The sequence below is a fragment of the Octopus bimaculoides genome, chromosome 1 (assembly GCF_001194135.2).
Source record: "Octopus bimaculoides isolate UCB-OBI-ISO-001 chromosome 1, ASM119413v2, whole genome shotgun sequence".
Lineage (NCBI taxonomy): Eukaryota > Metazoa > Mollusca > Cephalopoda > Octopoda > Octopodidae > Octopus > Octopus bimaculoides.
In genome coordinates, this window is record NC_068981.1 from 28,237,133 (window position 1) to 28,239,632 (window position 2,500).

Sequence of the window (2,500 nt, forward strand, 5' to 3'; positions counted from 1 at the left end):
ATATATATATATATATATATATATATAATCAGTAATATTTGTCTGATTTTATGATGTCTGAAATGCGCAATTATACTCAGGCATTGCAGTAAAGATATGTTTATATGTAAGTATAACAGTTGCACCTGTATTTTATTGTACCTCTATTTGTGCACAATATCACAGCTTTCTTTGTACACCAGACAATATTCAGTTCAGTTTCTATACGACAAAAGCGATTTCGTCTTTGAACTCTAACTGATACTTGTGTGCAATATAACCGATTGGCATTTATTTATAATATAATGGTCCTCCTACAATCTTTCTCTCTAATGCGACAGTGTCTATATGATATAACTGTGTCTCTAAAATATAGCAATATAGCTACTGTAACTGTATGCACTGTGTAATTGCCTCTAAAATCTAAGTGCATCTACAGTGCAACAGTATCAATATATGTGTAATGGCGTTTTTACGATTTAATGGTATCACTAGAGAGTAGCTTTATCTCTATAGGCGCAGGCATGGCTATGTGGTTGAGAAGCTCGCTTCACTGCCACGTAGTTTCGGGTTTAATACGAGTACGCCGTCTCTTGGGCAAGTGCCTTCTGCCATAGCCCAAAGCCCAAAGCAAGGGCTTTCTGCCATAGCCAAAGCTTGTGAGGGAATCTGTCAGATGAAAAGTGTGTAAAATCCAGCTGTATGTGTGTGTGTCCTCCTCCTAGCACTGAACGACCAGTATTGGGTTGTTTACGTCCCCTTTCATTAACGGTTTAGCAAAAAGCAACAGATGACAAGAAAAAATGTACTGGATTCGATGATTTCGGCTAAATCTTTGAAAGAACTGCCCCAGCATAATGGGTAGAACAAGTAAAGGAGATAGCGTAACTGTTTCACTCTTTCTACAATAAAACAGATTATTTGCAGTGTATTGGTCTCTACGGAGCAATATTGTCTCAACATTGTAAAATGACATTACAGCGTAATGATATCTCTACCTTGCAACAAGTTGAGTCTCGCAGAATAACTGTCTCTGTAGTGTGACAGTGACCAAATAGTTTTACACTGTCATTATAACGTAGTAGCTCACTGTCTGTTACAATTTCACCAACTACCCGTATTGTGCATAAAATATATGTCCATTGAATGATGCTCAAATAGTAACAAATCTTTACTAAGTCAACAAGTCTAAATTTTTACGGTGTACACTGAAACCTGCAACGGATTCACTTGTGCGCATTCTAGCAGATTCACATGTATATCGAACATATTCATTGTAACATGTATTGTTGTACTCAAAGGAAGATCCACTTCTGAAAAGTATAACGCGTATGGTGGTACACTACAACACTTTCAGTATACTATAATAGCTATGCAGCTTTTGCGCTATAACAATTCATTTCATTATATTAAAAGAAATTGGTCCCTACTTGTAAAGTATCAGGTTGAGTAAAAAGTAAGTAACGGTTTGAACCATGAAAAATTTGTACCGGATTTTGCAGAGTTTTGAACATTTTAAAATACTTTTTGGGAATTGTCGGATAATACAGGCACAGACAAGCCTAAATACATCAATAAATTAATATTGATATTTTTTCACCCTTGTTATAATCATCTGAAATAAACTGTCAAAACGCGATATTCGAACAATTTTGCTATTCAACTTCAAAAAAAGGACGTAAAGCAGCTGAAACTGCTCGCGATATCAAAGAAACGTTTGGTGAGGAAATGACCAGTGAGTGATCAGCTCGAAAATGGTTGAAACGATTTCGCAATGGGGACCTGAGCATTGAAGATCGTGAGTGTAGTGGACGACCATCTGTCATCGATGACAGTCAGTTAAAGACCGTCATTGGGAAAGATCCACGTAAAATCATTCGAGAACTGGCAAAAGAACTTCAAGTTAGCCAGAAAACCGCCTGCGACTATTTGAATGCGATCGAAAAATCAAAAAAGCTCAACAAATGAGTAACCAGACTGATCCATTTCTCGATCGTATTGTAACTTGCGATGAAAAGTGGATTCTGTACAATAATATAAAACATTCTTCGCAGTGGTTGGACCAAAATGAAGCACCGAAAACCTTCCATAAACCCGAAGGTAATGATGACTGTTTGGTGGTGTACTGCTGGATTCATCTACTACAACCTCTTAAAACACGGAAAAAACTATTACTGCAGAAACATTCCATTGCCATGAAATTGCCAAAATAAACGAAAAACTGCCATTCCTCCGTCCTAGACTGGTCAACAGAAGAGGGCCAATAATTCTTCATGATAATGCTCGACCATACGTTTCACAAACGACGCTCCAGATGTTGAGGTAACATGGCTACGAAGTTCTTTCCCACCCAGCTTATTCTCCAGATCTTTTTCCTACAGACTACTCTATTTTCAAACACCTTGATGGTTTCGTGCGAGAGAAGGAGTTCAAAAATCAAACCGATGATGAAAGCACGTTCAAAGTGTTCATCAGCTCCAGAACTTCACATTATTATATTACCGGAATAAATAAACTTGTA